Source organism: Phoxinus phoxinus (assembly GCF_949152265.1).
Source record: "Phoxinus phoxinus genome assembly, chromosome: 2".
In the NCBI taxonomy this organism is placed as follows: Eukaryota; Metazoa; Chordata; class Actinopteri; order Cypriniformes; family Leuciscidae; genus Phoxinus; species Phoxinus phoxinus.
In genome coordinates, this window is record NC_136877.1 from 31,313,341 (window position 1) to 31,337,865 (window position 24,525).

The 24,525-nt window shown below is 38.6% G+C and overlaps 1 long non-coding RNA gene across 3 annotated transcripts in view; it reads left to right on the forward strand.

The window, feature by feature from the left end:
• Positions 1–11,770: 11,770 nt before the first annotated feature.
• Positions 11,771–24,525, forward strand: part of LOC306990815 — a 29,713-nt gene continuing 16,958 nt past the window's right edge. For 2 of the 3 annotated variants that reach the window (XR_013795944.1, XR_013795945.1), the window contains exons 1-2: positions 11,771–12,085; positions 12,320–12,438. This is a non-coding gene — a long non-coding RNA (uncharacterized lncRNA). Of the gene's footprint in view, positions 12,086–12,319; positions 12,443–24,525 lie in introns of all 3 variants that reach the window. The other variant, XR_013795943.1, reaches the window with a different exon arrangement.

The following is a 24,525-nucleotide window of genomic DNA, read 5'->3' on the forward strand; positions in this document are numbered from 1 at the left end:
ATTGCGCTTTACAAATTCAGTGGTTCAAATTCGACAGTATATTCAACATTGACTGCAGGAAAAGCAGTAGATTACCGAGCATAATCTCAATCTGCTGTTAATCAACCTCACCAGCAGGGGGTGCAAGCGCATGTTGTTGACGAAGACCAGAGCAACAGTTAGCAAACCATTCATTCATAAAAACTGATTTATAGAAATGTAAATGTATTTGTGATTATTATGAGGGCTGTTTTTATATTTAGCCTAATTCAGTGTCTTCACAGTCCCTGTGTAGCCTACATGCATCTTTCTCTACCGTGAACGAGATTATAATGTTATTGACGTTGGACATTTACACATTTAGGGACCGTCTCTAAAGTTACAAAATACATTGGTATAGGCCTACATGTTTCTAACTTCAATAGCAAACTTGAATTTATTTGAATAAATATAAAAATTTAAAAAGTGTGCATCATGCCTGACACCTACATGAACAATTTACAGTTGGTTTTATGACTAAGTCATTCTCTTTAGAAACGTGTATACCAATGTTGTATGTAACTTTAGAGACGGTCCCTAAATGTGCGAATGTCCAATCAAGCCAACTTTACAGCCAGTATATCACTGCGAAACGCTTAGCGTTAAACTTTGCACGTTAAGTTCATATTCTGAGTTAGGGCTGGGCGATATGGCCCAAAAAAATGATCACAATATTTTTTTTTATATCAGTCGATATCGATAATTATCACGATAATTGTCAATTCTTTATTTCTTTCAAGTTTGAAGGCAGATTTTCTCCTAAGTAAAAGTTGAAGAAACCAGAGTGTTAATTGTGGTTTTAAACTACTCTTTATTGTCAGAACATTTCATGACAAACACTTGCCAAACAGGGGAACATTCACAAATCTGAGGTAGAACATTCAAACATTTGTCATTTTTCCTTAACAAAATAAATATCTTAATAGAAAAAAATATTTCTTAGTTTCTGCATATGCTAATTTTTATATGCTTTTGGCGCATAAACATTACGAACATTTATCGAACTCTTGATATTGTTTTATCGAGAAAAATTATATCGCGATAATTATCGTTATCGTTTTATCGCCCAGCCCTAATTCTGAGTCCATCTGCTTGCCTGTAGCCATATAGTACAGCCTTCTCAATAAGGTGCGAGTTTGGTCTTTTATATCCCAGTATTAGTCCATTAAGCTAAGCGTTTTATATGTCCAGCAATCCTGAATTGAGGGAAACCCTAGTACAACTAAACAACCAAGAGAAATATATGTCTACCTCAAATGTAGCATTTGCTCTGTACATCAGCATCGGGGGAATAACATTATAATCTTGTTCACGGCAGAGAATTATGCATGTAGGCTACACAGGGACCGTGAAGACACTGAATTAAATATAAAAACAGCCCTCATAATAATCACAAATACACTTACATTTCTATAAATCAGTTTTTATGAATGAATGAATGAATGGCTTGCTGCTGGTGAGGTTGATTAACAGCAGATGGAAATTACGCACAGTAATCTACTGCTGTTCCTGCAGTTCCTGGATGTCACTGTTTGAATTTACCGAATTTACTGTCGAATTTGAACCACTGAATTTGTGGAAGCGAATTTGTAAAGCGAAATAAAATGGACCGAAAACTGCCTGTTGAATATTATAGGTTGTATTTTTAAACAGTTTGAATATTTTGGAAGTGAAATATGAAAGGTGCATATGGATTATTGAATTTTTATTAATGAAAATGTGTTTGCAATGTTTTGAATTTAAATACTCACAGCTTAAATATACAACCATGTTGAATTTCAGCCCATAAAAATGGAAGCCCTAAAAATACAATGCATTAAAATGCAAGCATGGTTAATGTAATGGATATTGCTACCTTTTTCAAGTAGTGCAATTCAACAGGCTTTTTTATTTCAAAAACATTTGGCATTATTTTACTTCCATACAAAAGGCCATATTCAACTAAATCCACAGTGATGTGTGTGTGTGTGTGTGTGTGTGGGGGGGGGGGGGGGGGGTCTGGGAAAAGCCCCTGCATACAAACACACACCATATGCTTTACCTTCATTCCTCTAGTTTGTATAAAATAAAATAATAATAATAAAAAACTCAGTAAAGAAAAGCCAAATAAATAGTAAAGCTAATGGGAAGTTTAGCTTTTTCGTGTATGTACATTGACAGATACTTTATATTTATATTATATTTGAGATATCTTCCTCATGTACCGTAATTTGTCATAATAGCATAGGCGAATATTACACAAGACATGGAGAGAAGGAAATACAGATGCTTAATGTAAACTTATTTGAAGCAAAAAAGGTACAGAACTTATAAATAATGGCATTCATGAGCTGTAAATACCCTGCGCACTTGTCTTTATCCCATCTCTCTCTCGCATCACCCACAGAGACCTAGAGATTAAGAGTTCAGGGGCATAGCTGTTCTGTGATCCATCTAATGTACTCTACTGTAAGATGTCACTGCCATTTAGCAGGTCTAGACCCAACAGAAGTAGTGCTAGAGAGCAATGGCTATCATTACAAGGGGTCAAGATTTGTCTAGTTAGCATGGGTCAGTTTCCCTGCCGGTAGATGCCATAATTACACTATTCTATTATAAAACACCATCTTTCTCCTTTTGTCGGCCATTCAAAAGTAATGTGTATTCTGACCAGGTATATATAACTCCCGATTATTTCACTATAATATAGTAGATTTTTTTTTCTTTTCTTTTTTTGGAGGACTCTCCACAAGACTCAATGGTAGATAAAGTACCTGAAAGCCAGACTTGAGCCATTACTTTGGTCATCATTAAGAATATTACTTGCGTAAAAGTTGCCTGTGAGTGATATTAATTGTACAAAGTATGAAACATATTTTTTATAAACATACTTAAAGGGATAGGCTATTTCACCCAAAAATTTTAATTAGCCCATGATTTACTCACCCTGAAGCCATCCTAGGAGTATATGACATTCTTCTTTCAGACGAATACAATCGGAGTTATATTTAAAAAAAATGTCCTGGCTCTTCCAAGCCTTATAATGGGAGTCAACAATGGGTATATTTACTAAATAAAAACTAAATATCTTACACACCTCAAACTTTTAAACATTATTGTTAATAATTTGTGTTCTTAAATAACTTACTTTATGGGGGCATTATATGATATATAACTCCCGATTATTTCACTATTTTTTTGTTTGTTTTATTTTTTGGAGGACTCTCTACAAGACTCAATGAAAGATAAAGTACCTGAAATATTTTTGTGGATTTATATAATTGTTTTGTGGTATTTATATTTTTTTGGAGGTCGGCCGATAACAATTTAACAATGTGGACCAATAACAATAACTAGGTTGGACCACGCTGACCGATAACCAATTAATCAACCAATAGTTTGTAAAATGGATATTGATTGAAAACCAACATACATTAAAAGTGCTGAACTCTAGCCTATATAACAAACATTTGGGGGGGAAAACAGCATTGTACCTTAAAAAATAATAGTAGCCTACATTTTTTAAATTAATGGTAGCCTACATTTTTAAATTTAAAAAATATTAATAATTAGGCTATACATTGATCGTTTATGTTAAAGGTGAACTATGCAGGTTTTTAACCTTAACTGAACAGCTTCGGAGTCATTGGAATGGTTATATTACTTTTTTCGGGTTGAATGGTGGTCGTCTCGTACCCCCCTATCGCCTGTGAGCGGAAAAACCACAAATGCAACTTTGTATGGAAGTATCGTGTGATATCAGGTCTCGCGATGTAACGAATTGCTTTACGGCAAAAAAATCTGCTAAAATTCTGTCATTATTGCTCTCCCTCACGCTGTTCGAACCCGAATGAAGAAGACGTTTTAAAGAATGTCCCGTCTGCTTTGATGTCGTTGATCTACTAGCCTCTGGTATCTGAGAGTCGACAACAAGTTTTTCGACAGTGTTGTCAAATATCTATCCCGAAGCTGTAGGGGGAGCTCTATAGAGACACCTGCGAGCAAAAAGCGGGAATACAGCGAATAAATTCACGAAACTGCATAGCCCTGCTTTAATTCCTAGTGCATTAACTAATGTTAAAGCTGCAGTAGGGAGTTTTTAGAAAACGTTGACTTAGCCTGAATATTTGAATAAGCACAAATTACAGGTCACTCCCCCTTGCTCTCTGCTGTGCTACAGCCCTCCCTCCACAGCTCCTCTGTGAACGCCCAGGCTAGTAAGCAGGGCCACCGATGACGGCGAATAAACAGTTATGGCACATTCACTGGTAGGGACGAAACATCAACAATATGCTTTACATTGACTATGGCCTGCCCATACTTTGACTACAAACTTGGTCCTTAAATCATTAGGTATTTTGCAATACATGTAATGTAACTTTATAACGTTGCACTCTTTCTATAAGTTATAAATATCTAGTAAGATAATATAACAGTAACTAACGTTACAGTATGCAAGTAATTATTCTAGCGATATGTAATGCTAGATAAGGTTTGCTAGTACATTATTTCAGCAACATGACAAGCCAGTGAATAAGCAGGTTTTAATTGTTGCTTTGGACAGTGCGTGACATTTTATCTGTAACTTATGTTATGCGGCTAGAGTTTTGACACCGAGTCAATGGGCTCCGACGAGGAATTCACCCCCACAGCGTGCAGTTCTTATAAAATGAAACAAATCAAACAGGGATACTTGCTTATCAAGCAGAAATGTGGCTAACTCTGCATCAGTTTTTAATCCTTTCAGGACACGTAACGTTAGCTCCCTCCACCTATGGAAAGCCGCTCCGATGTTCACCCTCGTTTTATTACGGCTCTGTCTAATTCTTTCTTTTTCGCTTGTTTATCGTCATCGTTCTTTTTCCGTTTACCCGTCTTTGTTGTATGAGCAGGTGCCACTCGAGAAATTGGCAGTTTTGGTTGTTTGTCCGTCATTAGCACAGCTGCGGCACACCTGCAATCTTGATTTTAAACAAAGGTATGTGCTGTGCAAGAGATAAGAGGGGTGTGATCAGCGTGTACAAGAGCTTGATTGACACTGCTAAGACATTCCTCCTGGCTCTGATTGGTTGTTTCTCACCGGGAGCGGAGCATTTATGCAAATGACAATAGCACCACTGGGAGGAGCTAGAGGAGCTTGATTTTTTCTCAGATTGTCTCATATTCTACTGTCAGGACATAATGACAGTTTTAACAAATATATTTTTTCTAAAGTTACCTACTGAAGCTTTAAGAGATACAACTTTAAAATGTTAAAATGTATTAGTAAATGTTGAAATAACAATGAACATTATTTTTTATAACCTTAATGTTACAATAATGCCATATTTAAATATCTACACAAATTTCATTAACGTTACATTGAAATGAGGCCTAAACACATTGTATGTAGGCCTACTCTCGCATGTTATGCTATTTTAGAACACTTGATTATCTAATTAAAATATGTATTACAGTGACGATTAAAAAACATCTAAAATCGAATGCGTTGTATTGCTTCTATTGGCTGCATGACGATCAGACAAGGATAACGTTAGCCTACAGTTAACGTTAGCTTTCTCATATCACTAGCTTCAAAAATTCCACTTCGCTGCATATCGGCAAGCAAATGGGCAAACTAATGCAAATAGATGGTAACAATCGTAACACTAACATTTAGATGGAACTTGCATGTATTGTTTGTAACATTGTTAACTGCTTGAGGTAAATGCTAATGTTAGCATCCTCTCAGCAACAATGGCAAACATACTGCTGTTCTGCACTAATGCAGCATCTCAACAAATTAATTACTTTATAATGACATGAAAACACGTGTACTGTATTCATACCGTTTTGTTGTCTATGTTTTAAATCCGTTTCTGAAGTTCCAGCTCTGTGCAGTGCAGCTTCGGCTGGAGTGTCAAAACAAACTGCACGAGGCGTCAGTGATAGTTTTTAGTTCGCCTCTAGAGGCCGCTATCGTACTTCAGCAATGGACTTTTTTTTCTTCCTCTTCTTGAACTCCAGACGCAACCCGAAAAATAAAATTAACGGTTGTAAGAGTAGGCTACTTGTTTGTACCCATGGTACTTAAAGAAAATCCCGAGTTTCCCACTCACGCGTAATTTTTCTCTGTGGTGGCATTCTAGTGCGTTCGAGCTCGTAACGATATTTACGACGTGACTTGAATGCACCATAATATGCTTTGGGGAAATGTAGGAGTAAAGGTGAAATTTGACAGATATAAAACTCAAGTATGCCTAAAGTACAGATTCTCATAAAAAATACATAAGTAGGCTACTGTAACAAAGTATTATTTATTTGTTACATTAGCCTACACCATGTCAAGACTTATATTTTTCTCTTTCTGCTGCCTTGGACATCACCGCTCAGAATAGTCACTTTGAAGGCCTTGAGATTCATGGTAGGCTACCATTAGCCAATCAGCAGTATAAGGAGGATCATGGTTTTCCTGTGACAATTCTGAGGGGTCCTGCTCCAGCCAAGTAGCAATTGAGATGATGGGGAATGCTACCAGATATCTTTTCTAGAGCTCCTTGGTTATTACTCTCTTTAATTTATTCCATTAACCTGCTTGTCATTCTGCCAGTGTTGCAAATTAATTTTCATCTCTCAAATAATATAAAAAGGCAATTCATGCTTGTTTATAATATCAAGTTTTCCAAAATACCTCTGTTGTCTATTTTGTTTTTGATTATTCACTTCCGGCATAATGTACATCAACTGACAGGCATAATAAAAGAGACAAAACAGAATAAGCAACAATTTATCATCACCTTTCATGTTTAGGTGAGACAAATTACAACAACTGAACTGAGTAAAATCTATTACCCAGGCTTAACATTTGCATGTGAATACAATAAACATGATGAAAATGTAAAAATATGCTACTCACAGCACATTATGTTGCTCCATTTGCATTGCATTAGTGTTTAGAGCACTCAGATGCTGTTTCCATTCGTCACTCATGTCTGTCCCATTAAAATGGAACTGGGACAAGCCAACAGTCCTTAATGTACACCAGCAGAGGACAGAATGGTGGACAGGACATATTTAATGCTATATGCGGTTAACATTCAAGAATAACTATGATATGGAATATGAGTATATTGTACCTCATATAAACATTAACTCACAGAGGCAAGTGTTCCTTTGATATTTTTTAATTCATTAAATGTTTAAAGGCACATGATGCTCTTTATGCTCACATTAAATAGCCTATGTCAAAATTATTCCTACATATTCTTTCTTTTTCATTAAAGCTAAATCAACAGAAATATATTTATACCAGGACAAAACCGTGTTACTACAAGAAAAAAAGAAAAATGTTAAACTTGCTGAAGTGTAGCAAAGCTTAAATCGCAGAACCATGCCAATTCCACAAAGTAATGTACTGTGGAATTTTGCAGTTTCTGAACAGCGAAGCTCACAAATCTAAATCGGGTGTCATGAATTATTGAAGACTCTTTATGGAGCTTTCTCCACTGCTGAATATGAAGTTCTGTACAAGCCTAGATCAAACACAACCTTGGATAATAAGGGCTAAATTTAATGCTAAAAGTAGTTTCTACAAAAAAAAGAAAAAAGTTCAAACTGTGCACTCAGTTTTAATGAAAAAGGAACTTGCAAGGGTAAGAGATGTCAAAGTGTGAAGACAATGCACAAAGATTAGGCCCTCTTGAGATGGCCAGTGTTAGTAAGGTCCATGGCAACCACCTCTACGAGAAACTACACAGGGAAATGAAAAAGTTAACAGGATGAGATTAGATGACAAGTTGATGTCTGGTTGGATTTTTCCCTACTCACACAGCAAGGAAAATGAAGTCTGTTGTACTATCAGTCATCGGGAAATACAATATGAGAATTGGCCTCTTATGAGCCCTGAGGTAATGTAGCAACACCAGAGATCCAACAGTGTACGAGGTCTACGAGAAAACTCTTCAGCCATGTACAGCAACACAGTTAATGACAGGCAGCCGATGGGGAGGAATTCATAACTCGAATCATCCAACAAAGCCCATGATTCCCCTCGGGCTGTCCTTGTATTCATGCTGACCTTTAGTTGTGTTAATAAACCATTTATATTAAATATGGCAATTTAAATTTATTCATTCTAATTAACATTACTCCTACATGCACTAATTGTAAATTCAAGTCATTTTACTTTTTACCATAAAGTTAGCTCTCAACATTGCTTTAAATTTGATTCATTCTCTCTCACTTCAGCGCTCAGCAGTTGAGGTGATACAGTTGAATTGCATCAGTGTAGAAGCAATTTTGAAACGTATAATGAGAATCAAGAAAAGGTGAAAGTGTTTTTGCTTCCAAAACATATAAAGCCTGAAGCCAGATTTAACAAGTTTTTTTTTTTTTTTACCTTCAGAGGAAAAATATTTCTCCAGTGTGCATAACATTTAAAACAGCTATATATTAAAGGGGGAACAAAGGCTGTAATTTTGTTATGTGTTTCTTTGCAGAATCTTCACTAGAGTAAATGCGTCTATAAAATTCAGAGAAAAGTAGGCTGCTAAAATGCACTTAATTTGGCATGATAGATTGGGTGCACGCTTCAGTGACTGTAATTGAATCTGTGACCTATTTCCTCAGAAGAAAATTGTCTCTTGAGTTTTTTTTTTTTCCTATACATTTCGATGGAATTCAATAGACTGTCTTCAGATTTGTACATTTAAATAATTCTCCTTGTAATGTGTAAAGCAATTGATCTATGTTCAGTCATTCTTGCAATAATGGAATAGATGTACATTTATGAAGATGGCATATTTTTAAAAATGACATCTTGCTTGATTGATTTTAATCCAACCCTTGTCACTGTAATCACACACACAAAAAACGTAATTACAAACAATCAATAATTTAACTGCAGTAACCCATATCAAAAATCACTGCAGTCTACAATGATGCTACTCATTATTTTGTCTGCCTTTCCCTTTGGTCTTGGGTACAGTCTGATTTTAGTAAGTGACATTGCTAGCAAAACAATAATGTATACATTACAGACACTTTTGGCTCAGAGTCTGATTCACTTGTATTTGCCAGGAACAGCAGTGAAGAACTTTCCCCCCCTTTGAAGTCAATAATCTAATTCGGATGTTTCACCATCCAAAACAATCAATGCTCTCCATATTTAACTTACAGTCAGAAAACAACCGTAGTCCTTCAGAGCATGAGGGAAATAGAGAGGGTAGCAGGTAATGAAAAGACATGTTTGACATTTAGTCTGCGCTGTCAGCTGAAATCGCTGCAGAAATAAACGCTTGCAGAAACAGATGTTGTGCAGACGTCTAAAAAAATCTGCCACAAATCAGCATAAAAAAACATGAATGAGCAAACTGGTGAAAGGATGGATTCCATTTCTCTTACTTGCCATAAACTAAGGATATCAAAAAGATATCCAATTCTATAAGAGAAAACAGCCAGAGATGTCAAAAAGGAATACAATTCTTTTGACATTAACAAAGTTGAGAACATTTCACAGAACACATTGCCCAGCATAAGAACTTGATGGTTGGTTTGGTGTATATATATATATATATATATACAGTATATATAACCATATTATACTATAACTATATTAGCTGTTCTTCTATTCAAGTTTTCCCATTAAGTAGTAAACAGTCAACCACAAAAACATACATAACTATCACATTATCTCCAATCTCAGTGATTTGGCATGCAACTTCAATCCAGGCCCCACTGCCCAACATCAGTGCCTGACCCCAATGATAACTATATAAGTGTCCAGACCAGAATACAATCAAATTCTGTTTATCATATGCTTAGATGTTTAGTGGGTTCTAACTGGTTCTTAATGTTTTTATCATTTTTTCAGCTGGGGGGGGGGGGGGGGGGGGGGAGATATTTCTGAAAGTGTTATCTTTATACAGTCGGTGTAGTGTGGACTTCCATATTCTCGTAGATTTAGAACGATAATTAAAACCTAACAGTTATCATTATAGTGATCATCCTTAGTGTGAATGAACCTTAAATAGAAGTAAATCCCTGTAGCCATGTTCCAACGTAGAGCGGGAAAGTCTTCCCAGATGTGTAAGCTGTTCTAGCAGAAAACAGAGGAACACCATAATTGCCCATGGCTTTAAAATGAAATGTTTAGGAAGCATATACTGTATGGTGTTTATGGTGCCGCACATACAGTATAGTTTAACCATGCAAACTGCATATTTTCCCAACCAATATCCTAGCAGTTAAATCTGTTTTTTAAATAAAATTTTAGACTCAAAATTTAACCTCAGAAGAGACTCCGGCAATAATCAGTATATATATTTAATTCAACAGTACAGTGAAAACTAAGCAGTGTTTTAGATTTAGATTTGATTATTCAGTTTCTGTTGTTAAATAAACATAATGTAGGCCTATACCTGAGACCCTAAACCCTGTGGTTTACACTGATGTTAAAATAACACTTACTTTTTATGCTACAATAAAACAATGCTGTTCACTTTCAGAAGTTGTAGGGGTGTTTTCTTGTCACAAAAACAATGTGAAACATGCATGTAGGTTATATAATTTTAAATAGGCCTATATTTAAAAGAAAATGTAAGTTTATTTACACACTCTAAGCATTATCGTATCGAATATCGCATTATTTTATCGCATATCACATTTTTCTTCAATATCGTGCAGCCCTAATGTGTATTAATTATAGTATCATTATCATTTCAGATTTAAAGGGTTAGTTCACCCAAAAATGAAAATACTGTCATTATTTAATCACCCTTGTGTCTTCCCAAAGACTTTTGTTCAGCTTCGGAACACAAATGAAGATATTTTTAATGAAATCTGAGAGATTTCTGACCCTCCATTGACATATAAACTACCACTTTGACCCTTCAAAAAATTAGAAAAGTTTGTAGAAATAAGATCGTAAAAATAATACAAATGAATGGAGCTGATTAGTCCAAATTTTCTGAAGAAAATGGTTGCTTTATAGAATAGAATGAATGAGGCATTTATATAGCGGTTTTCATAGTACACCCAAAGCGCTTTACAGTCGTGTCGGGGTCCCTATAAATACTGGGAACTATATTCTCTGAAGGCGAAGCACTGCTACTTGGGCGGAGTGATAACCGCAGCACCTGAGACGCGCCGTGGTGAGGAGCAGAGAGTTCGTTCAGAGCGCGTCTCATGTGCTGCGGTTATCACTCCGCCCAAGTAGCAGTGCTTCGCCTTCAGATAATATAGTTCCCAGTATTTATACGGTTAAAATATGTCTGTGTCTCATGTGACTTTGTTTTTTGTACACTCTGTGACTATACAAATCACAACATGTAAATAGGAAAATGTTTGCGTTATTTTGTCACTTATTTGGATTAGTATGCTAGCTGCAACCATTTACATCCAGTCTTTGTGCTAAGCTAGGCTAGCGGTGAGTGCGTCAAACAGACTTACAGCACGCACAGAGATGAAAAAGGTATGTATGGACTTATCTAACTCTGGGGGATAAGGTGAATAGGCTAAAGTCCCAAAAAGTCGGAGTGTTCCTTTAAGGTGCTTTATGCAACCGGGCACTGTGAGCTTTAGTAAGAACAAAAAAGTCTTACATATAGCCCAGAGCCAAAAATAGGTTCAAATTAACAGCCAGTTCCAAGAAAGAAAATGAATAAAAAAATCTCTTGCATGATCAAATAAATTATTTTGATTTAATAAAATGCAATAATATTAAAATTATATCAATTTGAATATGATTTAGCTATACTGCAGAAAACCTTATCCAATGAAATGATGAAATCGCACTGATCGACCAATTAGGTTAATTCAGTGATGGTAGGCCTAACTCCGCCCACAAGTTAGACGGAGACTGTTGGTTGAACTTGGAAAAAGATGTGTTTTATGCTGAGAACCCTGAAAAATAAGAATATTAGAGAAGTTATTAGTTAAAACCATGACCTGAATTGTTTAGTAATATATAACTAATGAGATTGGCTGTTTTGAGTGAGTTTTGTACCGAGTTAAACTTTGAGATCGAATCGATCAACTTGTTATGATGACCAGCAGCGTGACACGGAAACAACATAAGTTAGCATTAACTGAGTTGTTTAAATGGGAATTGGTAAGTTCGTTCAAATTGAATAGTTTTTTTTGTTTGTTTAAACTAACCTACTGTATAAACGAATGAATGTATTTTATTTTGTGCATGATTTGTGTTCGTATTCGTAATAGTGTATGATGTTTAAAACTGATCTTGTGATCTATTGAGTTGTTGAACCATATTAAATAGAAAATCATTTCAAGCTTGTCATGATTTAATGTGAGTGAATTAAGTGTACTATCCGGTTATGTGCAGGCCCGTATTGTTTTGTGCTATTTCGGACTGTGTTATCAACAAACTGCGTTTTCGAGGAGAGAAACATGGCGTGCCACCCAAAGAGCGGAATGGATTCGCGTCGGATAAACTGGTTGTATGTATGTATATTATATTCTTTCACACACTATAGGCTATTACATTCACTGAATCACTGCTCATGTGACGGGTTCTGACATTGATATGTGAGATTTGATTAGCTGATTATTTTCATTTGTGTGTGGTATTTACCTGAACATTTCAGTGCCACAGTAAGAGATTGATTGGTCCAACATTCAGCAACTTTAATATAACCTGCTGTGGAAAAAATGTAATAAATTGGAAGGGAAGAAAAGAAAACTACAAATTAAGAGTATTCAAACAGGGATTTAAATGAGTGGTTAGAACAGCATCAGAACAAATATAATACTGGTGAAATAAAAGTAGAAACATGGTGTTCTAAAAGGGAAATTTCCTAAATTTAAATGTCATGTGCTTTTAAAAATATATATTTTTTCCTTTCCATTTTTCTCAATTTACAGGTTTTGAAGGGTCAAATCATTTGAAATTTGATACTGCTATAATTTTTTTTTTTTTTTAGGTTTTGTGTTTAGTAGATTATTTCATTGTCTCACACACACATATTATGTATAAACAAAATTACTGGTACGTGTGTTTCTTGCCTAATGCGATACCTAAATCTTCTGAGGGCCTAGTGATTAGGTGAAGTCTCCAGGGAACATTTTTACCTGTTTCTTACCGTAAACTGATTACAGTATCACACAAGTGTTACATACGAGTCTAGAACAACAGGGTGAGTAAATGATGACAGAATTACAATTTTGCGGTGAACTATCTCTTTAAGCTGTTGTCACACTAGCCAACTCAACACCTACTGCGGCTGCTGTTGCTGAAGTCTCACCCTCCTCTGATGGAGATCTGTCACACTCAACGATTAAGAATGGAACAGAGGTGAAAGATTTAACGAGTACATCTGACATTTCTCTCCAATTCCCTGTCATGTACTGCTACACCCCATTTTGGCAGCAAATCAACATGATGCTCACCAAAATAAGAACAGGAGCACTGCGCAAACATAAACAATTGTGATAGACTGAATTAGTAAGCAATTCATAGAGTGCTTTAACCCTGTGAATGTGTGTGATGTATGCATCTGTCCCTTCTGATCTTTACATAGAACCGGTTTTCCAATATGCAGATAAACTGCATAGGGGGTGTACAAGTTCCTGGAAAAATCAAGTAGCTTATTATTTTAAAATGTGTAGGCAGCTTCATTGATTACTCCATGAAGCACAGTGAATGACATTATCAAATAACACAATATAAAATTATTGATTTATATATTTTTTTCAAATGGGACTAAAAAAAATATCACGATTAGGCTTGATGAGAGAAAGTGTTTTTTCAGCCTGAATTGTTTGTCATGATTCTCTGATTAGTGTGGTTCTTCACCTAAAATGTGGCTATTATTAAATACTATGTTGAAGTTGAATTCACACTGTCTGGCTTCAACAAAAGCATACATCATAGATTAATAAGCTCGTAGCTCACAATATGTCTGTCTTGAAAAGTCTATTAAAAATTTATAGAATTTGTACTTCTGGAAGACTACTGAGTTAGATTGATTGTGTACAAGAAAATCAGCTCTATTTTATTCACTGTACCAAAATGTTATTGATAGTCCCACAGACTTGAGCTTGCAAGTTTGGATTGGTAACAGAGACATGAGACATGAAATTGCAGAGAAAATCCTGATTCCTGAACCATTTACCTCCCTTTTTTCTTCTTTCATATTGGCCTCTTACTATGTAAACAAACACAGTAACAAAAACAACTCTTTTAATCTTTCCAATCTGTATTTGAGACAATCACTAAAGCAAACTAGTGAGTGACAACAATTAGCTCAATTGTCAGCTCAGAGACAGTTTATTAAAGGGATACTTCAGCTAATAAAACTAATCCATATTAATTTAATAGTTTAGTAAAAAAAAATCTGAAGAGACACGTTCACTCTATTTAACAAACAGATTGAATTTAGGCTTTTATTCACATTGATCAGCGAACATAAACAGGACAGAAGCTCAACCATACTTCGTTTAAGCACAAGAACAAACCTTATTGGGTCTTGCTTGAAGTTCGTGCTGCCAGAGATGTGCAGCGTCCAAATTCGCACTTGTACTATGCCCTAAAAGTATCTACTGTTTTTGTGGAAAAAAGTACTTACTTTTGAGTGTGTAGCAGATGAGTAGGTAAGCTTTTTGGGACATACATAATTGTGTCTTTAATGGACAGCTCTGTCGCTTAGTTACGTGCGTCCTGTCACTGTTTATACTGCCCTATCAATCATCTTGTCAAAGTTAAAATCCTCCACATTCAATTTAATTTCCTACTGTTTCGGAGAGAAACGTTGATCTGCCAGTCGTGGGTCTTTCATGCGGAGATCTCTCATCACGAGTTTGCATCAAATGGCAGATTATGATTGGACAGATCGCCTGTCAATCAAACCAACTTGTGGTTATTGTCAGCGTTGGTTGCAGGCAATGATGATAAAGTCAGGATTTAGGTACAGCAATACTTTTAATATAACAAAACTCAAAATAACAAGATACTCTGTTAACTAGAACAGACTAAACACAAACAGAACAGAACAACGCAACATTATCTAAAGAAGACTGACAAAAGAACTGAGGAAAACACAGAATTAAATACACAGTGATTGAGTTAATTGACAAGACAAGCCTGAACTTAAACTTAACTCAATCTGTTACTATTAGGAATCGACTGATATGGATTTTTTAGAGCTGATACCGATTTTTTTTCATCAGCCTTAGCCGATGACCGATACGGGCTGCCGATTTTCTTGCGCCGATATTTGGAGCCGATACTGCTTTTGCTTCAGTTTCCGGTGGATGGATTACCCCTTGGTGTATCTGTAAATATGCAGAGAAAAAACTATCGGCGAACGCAGCAGCCGTGTATTAGCCGATGCCGGAACGCTTAAAAAACAAATCAAAACACATTTAACACATGACAGTTATGATGTTTTCCATTCGCACGCAAAGACAGAGGCCGTATGGTTAGCAAAGAAGAGCGACACAATGTTGCATGATGACATGCAGATATTTGCACAGTGCCATTTATAGATAGCAGGATGTTTGCATTCATACAGATGACCAGGGAAGAGCGAAAAAATATATTTAACGATGAATCATGAAGCCAATAAATACACTAGGCTATTCTGTGGTTTCTGATAAAGTTCTTCAAGGAGTCATGTTTTATAAGAATGCTAGCTTTACCATGCTACAAATAGTAGGACTAGATCAGCAATGAATTGTATAAATACTTCAACAACACTGTCTAAATTCATATTTATTTGCTGAACTAATGACATAAACAACACTAAAATCAGCTGTCTTGTGCAACCCCCTTTCCAGAAAAGTTGGGACATTTTGTAAAATACAAAAAAATCAAGAATCTGTGATTTGTTAATTCTCTTGAACCTTTATTTTTTCCTGACAAAAGTACAAATAAAAGTTAAAAAAAAATGTCACTGGCCAACATAATTGCATTTTGTAAATATAAACAAATTTTCATTTGGAAAAAAAGTTGGGACAGAGGCAAAATAAAAGAGAAAAGATTATCCAAGTTATATTATGCAACTCTTTTGAAACAGTCCACAATAAGAAGGTGAATTGGTAATAGCTGTGGGATTGTGTTTGAGTGTAAAAGAGCTTCTCAGTCTTTGCAAGCAAAGATGGGTCATTGCTCACCACTTTGTGCCAAATATCATGAGAGAATTGTCAAACAATTCAAAAATCGAATTTTTCAGTGCAAGATTGCAAAAAATTTATGTCTTTCACCATCTACCATACATAATATTGTGAAAAGATTCAGGGAATGCAGAGAAATCTCAATCTGTGTAGGGCAAGACAGGAGACCTCTGTTGAATGTGCATGACCTTCGCGCCCTCAGATGGCATTGCATGAGAAACCGTCTGGCTACTCTGTTAAATACAGCCACATGTGCTCAGGAGTACTTTAGAAAACCGTTTTCACTTAACAGTCTGACGCTGCATCAAGAAATGCCATACATCAGTTACAAAAGCTATACATCAGTTCTATGTGAAGATGCTGGTGAGTTATCTGGGCCCGAGCTCATCTCAGTGGTCCAGACCAGACTTTCATCAGCGGCAGGTGCAAATGCAAACATATGTCTTGGTATTGGGGGGCATCAGTGCAAACGGCATGAGTGACTTGGATGCATATATTTGGATTGTACAGAGACATAAACTGCCATCAAGATGACATCTTTCCTAGGAAGCAAGACCTCATTCTGCACATGCTAAAAGTGCTATGAGTGGTGCACTCTGCACCATAGAATGGATGTGCCTGATTGCCTGCCTGCAGTTCAGATCTGTCTCTCGATTAAAAGTGTATATTATCCATCATGAAAAGGAGAATCGGACAGTCACGACCACGGACTGTTGAGCAGCTGTCTTGTATCAGACAAGATTGGGCAAATATTCCCCTTGCAAAAATTAAACAATTAGTATCCTAAATTCCCAAATAAATAAAAAGTGTAATTAAAAGGAAAGGTCATGTGACAGAGGTAAAGTGCCTCTGTCCCAACTTTTCTGCAGTGTGTAGCAGCCATCAAAATAAAAAAGATACATATATTTACTAAATAAAATTAAGTTGGTCAGTGAAACCATTTGAAATAATTATCTTGAACCTTTATTTAACTGACAAAAGTACAAAGAAAATAACAAATCACAGAATCTTGTTTTTTATAGCATTTCACAAAATGTCCCAACTACAGTATTCTGGAAATGGGGTTGTAATTTAAATGTGAAAAATGCTGGAAAAATAAAGTGGGTCCTCTGCTCAGTCAATTTAGCTGGAATGAGAATGTTTTCCCCTTCCTCTGTTAGCTCAACACTATTTATCATCAAGGGTTCAATTGCCTCTCTCTCCCCATTGCTTTTCTGTGTTATCCATATCAGACTAATGAGTTCCTCGTCATTTCTGTTCTAATTAATGCTCCTTATTATCCTTAATTAATTGTAGCCAAAGCTTGTTCCATCTGCTAAGTTGTGAGAAAAGTAAAATTGGGTCAGTGTTAAAAGGACCAGAGTGGTACACATGGGCTGCGTATCATTAGTCTCACTCATTTGTTCACAAGAGGAACACATTGTAAATGTTTGCTCAGTAGTGCGTTTTGCATGCCAATGAAGTTCCGTTGATAGTGTGTGTGCTAACTTTTCATTGACTACAGAGAGGGAATTGTATTAAATGTCTGATTGTAAAAGAGCAAAAGTGATACATGAAACCAGCTCCCCCCACCACTTTGCTCTACCCGATGCCACAATTATACTGATTACAACAGTATGTACTGACTCCCATTCAGTAATCATGCCTCGGGGTGGATTTAACACATATCAACCCTGTTAATCCTTAAACAACTCCGAGATGGCTGTTTTCAACCATTTTCAAGTGATTACAGGCACAGAGCTAATTTCAATGCACCAATGCATTTTGAGAAATGTATAGGAATGCATACGCAATTCTAAAAAAAAAATTCATGTACATTTACCTTTTTCTCACTGCATAAAATAAAATCCAATCAGCCCGATCTCATGAAAGTGCGTATCTATACGACGAATGTTATTTCTTGTGCTATTTATACGCCAAAAATATATTTTGTGTGCATGTGATATGCACTTTATGGCGTGTAATACACACGCACTCCCCACCCCTAATCCTACCCAAGGGTTTTTTAGTGCGTAGCATATGAACGCAAAAAACATTTTTGGCGTATAAATGGCACGAGAAATAACATTCATAGATACGCACTTTCATGAGATCGTGTCTGGTGTGAGAGCAATCCACTGTAACTTTCACTATATTAACTTGCTCTGTTTTATCCAGTGTTTTATACATTCCTATTATTTAGTGTCATGCATAACAGACATAGAGGGTTTTGAAAATAAAACAAATTTTAAAACTTGCTCTGAACTATTCCAGTGTAAAATGTAGCAATTTGATGGATCTATGGATACTTCAGGACTTTTTGATGCAATTTCTTGTGAAAGTGAATCTGTTCAATAGCAGGAATTTGTTGAGTACTGTAGGTATAGGAAATGAAATTGGAATCCAAAGATTTGCCCAGAGGAATCAAGCTGGACAGCTTACACATAAAACTTAGCTTCCTCTCTTTCACACCCCCTGAACAAAACAAAGCAATCTAGGCATAATCTTACACTTGACTTGTGCTTTTCATGACAACTGTTGTACTCATCTTAATAGAAATCCCAGAGCCAAGGATTGGAAATGCATTTGTGTCACCATTCCCTCAAATAACAGATTGTCAAAATGATTTCAATCAGGAAGTGCAATAAACCAGACTGTTGCTAAGGAATAATCTGTATGTCTCGTTTGGGAAGGGTTGTTGTTTGGGGAAAAAGGGAAGTATCTAAGGAGCGGGTCTCGTAAAGGCCCACAATTATTATTATAACCATCCAGCTTAAGGCCTTGCAATCCACAGGAAAGATTTTTGGCAGCTAAATCAAAACCAGTATTTTGAAACAAGGCCACATCCAATGCTTCATACAATGATCCTGAAACCCTACTCATTGGTCCCTGAGCTTCTTTGCTCATTGTGTCTCTGTGGTGAGAGATGAAATCAGGATGTGCCGCATGCTGACATGTTGCAACCTATAATGATGTCTATGCAGGAGTGGCGGTGTAAATGACTGCTCTGCTGTCCAGCTGTTTGTCTTTCATTTTGAACCCATATCCTCTGAAACGCCAGGGCAATGTTTATTCACAGTGGGGAATGTAGAGCCTTTATTAGAAAAAGGCTGGGAGCCTCAAAATAATGGCAAACTGGCTAGAGAGCATGTTTGTTACTTTGAGCTATTTTATCACATACAGTATTCCCAACTGACAAAAAAAAAACTCACTCAGACAATGTTTCACAAAATGGAGTAGTTAATACGAATAATCACAAAGTTAAGGATGCAAATATTTTCTGGCAAATCTTTTGTACACAATTATGTTTGATAGCATGAGAACGAATAAACATACTGTGCATTCGTAGTAGTAAATACTTAAATTATCACAAGTGATTATCTTCATTTTCCAGACCTAAGAGAAAAATATGGTAGTACAGAATTTAGATCAAATCCCTAAACAGAGGCAGAGCAGGGTGACAGCTGCCTGTATTAATAACCATGTTTACCTAGACTCAGCTAATTGTTTAGATGCTTTGGGATTAGCCACCACATTTACCAGCAGCTTCACAGATACTGCAGTCCCCAAAGGCCTTTTAAAGACCTGCGCACAGCACAAACAAATGAGAAAATACATTGCAGCCAATTACAGATACAAGTCAATATAAAATAGATGATTTTAAAAATGTAACACAACAAAATAAAATGTCATTTGTATTACTATACTGTACTTAAGTGTTCTATTCTGAATTCTATATTTAGCCTACTTATAAGGCTATGTATATATTAGAACACTGAGCAAACAACCACTACTATTTTTTCTTTTTCTTTGTTATGTGCACATTATGCACACATCGTATGTAAAGCATTTTTACACTAATTAAAAAACATACGTATAGAATTTTTGTACATTCTATTCACATTTATTCAACACTGAAGGATTTTTTCAGGTGTGGAAATATAAATTTTTACACAATATTTATTTGAAATGTACTCACAATATTTGAAAAGAGACATTTTACATTGTCCATTATATTGACAAGGTTGTTGATGAATTTTGGAAATGACACACTGAGACCTCAGTTAATAGCAAATAAAAAAATGGAAATATCACAGTATTTTGCAACTTTCACCTTTTCAGTATCAAAGTATACAATGCAATTTTATTGTATACAGATTTTTCTGCGAAATGTATTTCCACACATGAAAACTGTTTTCTTGCTCTTTGTTGTTGTCTCTTCTTCTCTGTTACCTGACAAGGCTGTTCCAATTAAACTCTGCTGAATGGTAAACACTTTCTCTCTGGCTACAAAACACAAAACATCTTACAATGTCAATGTCAATGTTCTCTCTGCAGATTGGTGCAGACAGAGGGGGTTTCAAGAATGAGTTCAGGTTTTTTTTGTTATAAAAACACTAATCCTTATCAAGAGGAACATGCTATGTTAAATAAACTATTATAAATTGTGTGCAGACAATTCATTTGCATAGGTTAATTAAAACCTGTGTCCTGCTATTAAATTCCATTGATTGCTGTGATAGGAATAATAATGAAGACACAACTATAGTTTAAATTCTGTGAATGGCACTTTGGTCCTGCAAAGTATAATTTTTTTTTGAAAAAACATAGAATAAAACGAGATAATCTGAAGTGTTTTAAATGCGTCTTAATTACACCAAAATACACTAAGGAGAATGTTTTTAAATAAAATGACAAAGTTATATATTACTTACATGTTTAACACTATAACAGTACATATGCATTTCCATTAAAAAAAGAACAAAATTAGATAAAAACGCAAAAATGAATAACAGTATACTGAAGCATGTTGCAAGTCTTCTGAAAATGCCTCTGATAGTCCTTGGGGAAAGAAAGAAAAAAAGACACCATTGTTTATTATTTCCCTCAGCATTCATATCCTGTTTATATAGGAACACAATGGTGTCCTGCCTCTAATAAGTGTTCATGGAATTATTGTAGGTATAAACAATATCAGGTATACAAGGCAAAGTGCACACCAGGCTTGCAATTACATTTCCCCTTCTCTCATTTCCAGCTTCCTTTTGGGTTTCTCAGTGCTGTCTGAATACAGTAGTGTACATGCATGGTGGTAATGCAGATTTGCAGATGCAGATTACCAATATGCATTACTAAACCATGATTTATAGATGTGCTAATCTTAAAAGATGATCAATCCTAATAACAGAGAAGAATCCTTCATCAGTATGTCCCTTTTCATGTTACTTAGGGTTTCAGGCTACTGTTCTACACACCATTTTCCTATGAAAAGTAGTTTGCACTAAATAGTTTGTTAATCCTCCACATAATGTGTTGCCTGTATGTATGTATGTATATATATATATATATATATATATATATATATATATATATTTAGTATGATAACTGATAGCATGCACCAAACCATGTTATTGATTTAAATGTAGCCTGAACAAATAAATGAGTGAGTATTTAAAGTGTTCTTTAAGAGGCTTCAGTAAAACTTTGATTAGAAGATTGCTATTACAAGCATGCTGTCAGTCTGGCAACAGCTCACAGTAAAATGTCTTTTTCTCATTTTTGCATGTTGACAGAGCAACTAGTGAGTGACCTAGTTTCTCTAAATCTTAAGAGAGAGAGGAGGGGGGAAATCCTTTGAACTGTACCAACACTCATTGCTTATATATGTGAGAAAGATCTAGTGGAATCTTAGAAGTATATGAGTGATTTATTTTGTTTTGTGTTAAAACTGTGTTTCTTAGATATTATTGTTAAAACTATGCAACGGAATAAATGTGTCTAATAAAATAGCCCAATAGAATTTCTACTGAAAAACACTGAATAGAAGAGAGTCTGCTGGCACCATGTTTTCATGACAGCCGTAGGGATTAAATATGAAAATGACATTTAACAGACATGAAAAAAAAAATCACACAGTCCACTAGTAAACAAACCTATATTTGATATTGAATGCATTGACAAAACCAAACATTGTAAAAAATATACATTTAAAAAGGTATTTGGCTGGCCTTACAGAAGGCTATGTAATGAAACACATAGTTCAACACACTATGCTTTACTTAGAGGTAGACGATTATTATGCAACATAGAAGCATCTAGTTGTCACGGGTATGGTGCGGATGAAGACAGGCAGAGGCACAAAGCTCCAATTCAAACTTTTACTAATAATACATTTACACAGAAACGGGTACAGGCAGCTGGGTAACACATCCAATACAACGTAACATAAACATTGACCGACAACTGAAAGGTGAAAGACAGGAACTTAAATACACAGAGGATGACGAGGGTACAACAGGTGATGACAATGAAGGATGATTAACTGATTAACTAGACAGGTGATGAAAATGAACTAATGATGATGAAGACAACAAACAGAAAGTCCATGACAAACGTGACATAACGCCCCCCTTCAACAAGGCGCGACCTCGCGCCGTAGAACAACAAAGGGGTGGGGGGGTGGGCGCCCTGGAGGCAGATGAAGGGGTGGCCGATCTGGAGCAGGAAGCCTCCAGGGCGGAGCAGGACGTGCAGACGGCCAGGGCGGAGCAGGACGTGCAGGCGGCCAGGGCGGAGCAGGACGTGCAGGCGGCCAGGGCGGAGCAGGACGTGCAGGCGGCCAGGGCGGAGCAGGACGTGCAGGCGGCCAGGGCGGAGCAGGACGTGCAGGCGGCCAGGGCGGAGCAGGACGTGCAGGCGGCCAGGGCGGAGCAGGACGTGCAGGCGGCCAGGGCGGAGCAGGCCTTTCTGGCGGCCTTGGCGGTGTGGACCCTTCGGGCGACCATGGCGGTGTGGACCCTTCGGGTGGCCATGGGAACCGTGTCGGAAGGGCCTCCACGATCCCCTCAGAGGACTTATTGCCCCCCCCCCCAAATTTTCTTGGGGAGGTCAGCACTGGACTGGACCAGCGGCGAAGAGGGCTCTGAGCTGACCGGGGCCAGCGGCGAAGAGGGCTCTGAGCTGACCGGGGCCAGCGGCGAAGGCGGTCCTGGGCTGGACGGGACCAGCGGCGAAGGCTCTGGGCTGGACGGGACCAGCGGCGAAGGCTCTGGGCTGGACGGGACCAGCGGCGAAGGCTCTGGGCTGGACGGGACCAGCGGCGAAGGCTCTGGGCTGGACGGGACCAGCGGCGAAGGCTCTGGGCTGGACGGGACCAGCGGCGAAGGCTCTGGGCTGGACGGGACCAGCGGCGAAGGCTCTGGGCTGGACGGGACCAGCGGCGAAGGCTCTGGGCTGGACGGGACCAGCGGCGAAGGCTCTGGGCTGGACGGGACCAGCGGCGAAGGCTCTGGGCTGGACGGGACCAGCGGCGAAGGCTCTGGGCTGGACGGGACCAGCGGCGAAGGCTCTGGGCTGGACGGGACCAGCGGTGCAGGAGGCTCTGGGCTGGACGGGACCAGCGGTGCAGGAGGCTCTGGGCTGGACGGGACCAGCGGTGCAGGAGGCTCTGGGCTGGACGGGACCAGCGGTGCAGGAAGCTCTGGGCTGGACGGGACCAGCGGTGCAGGAAGCTCTGGGCTGGACGGGACCAGCGGTGCAGGAAGCTCTGGGCTGGACGGGACCAGCGGTGCAGGAAGCTCTGGGCTGGACGGGACCAGCGGTGCAGGAAGCTCTGGGCTGGACGGGACCAGCGGTGCAGGAAGCTCTGGGCTGGACGGGACCAGCGGTGCAGGAAGCTCTGGGCTGGACGGGACCAGCGGTGCAGGAAGCTCTGGGCTGGACGGGACCAGCGGTGCAGGAAGCTCTGGGCTGGACGGGACCAGCGGTGCAGGAAGCTCTGGGCTGGACGGGACCAGCGGTGCAGGAAGCTCTGGGCTGGACGGGACCAGCGGTGCAGGAAGCTCTGGGCTGGACGGGACCAGCGGTGCAGGAAGCTCTGGGCTGGACGGGACCAGCGGTGCAGGAAGCTCTGGGCTGGACGGGACCAGCGGTGCAGGAAGCTCTGGGCTGGACGGGACCAGCGGTGCAGGAAGCTCTGGGCTGGACGGGACCAGCGGTGCAGGAAGCTCTGGGCTGGACGGGACCAGCGGTGCAGGAAGCTCTGGGCTGGACGGGACCAGCGGTGCAGGAAGCTCTGGGCTGGACGGGACCAGCGGTGCAGGAAGCTCTGGGCTGGACGGGACCAGCGGTGCAGGAAGCTCTGGGCTGGACGGGACCAGCGGTGCAGGAAGCTCTGGGCTGGACGGGACCAGCGGTGCAGGAAGCTCTGGGCTGGACGGGACCAGCGGTGCAGGAAGCTCTGGGCTGGACGGGACCAGCGGTGCAGGAAGCTCTGGGCTGGACGGGACCAGCGGTGCAGGAAGCTCTGGGCTGGACGGGACCAGCGGTGCAGGAAGCTCTGGGCTGGACGGGACCAGCGGTGCAGGAAGCTCTGGGCTGGACGGGACCAGCGGTGCAGGAAGCTCTGGGCTGGACGGGACCAGCGGTGCAGGAAGCTCT